Here is a 208-nt window from a genome sequence, read left to right as displayed (position 1 = left end):
TGACCCTTCGGCTTTCCTGGCTATAGTCGAGAAGTGCGGGGCGTACGACGACGCGGAATGTTGTGATACTCTGATCATAAGCGTTTATGACGTGTGAGCGGTCTTGCCGAAATAACACTTCAAATTCCCACGAGTTCTTGAAGTCGGGTATTTCCGCCACTTTACAAGATACTCAGTTTGACCCTGGCGACAACGTCGACCCACAAGG

This window comes from Plasmopara halstedii, assembly GCF_900000015.1.
Source record: "Plasmopara halstedii genome assembly, contig: Scaffold_1651, whole genome shotgun sequence".
Taxonomy (NCBI): domain Eukaryota; phylum Oomycota; class Peronosporomycetes; order Peronosporales; family Peronosporaceae; genus Plasmopara; species Plasmopara halstedii.
Note: the sequence above shows the minus strand (reverse complement) of the source record.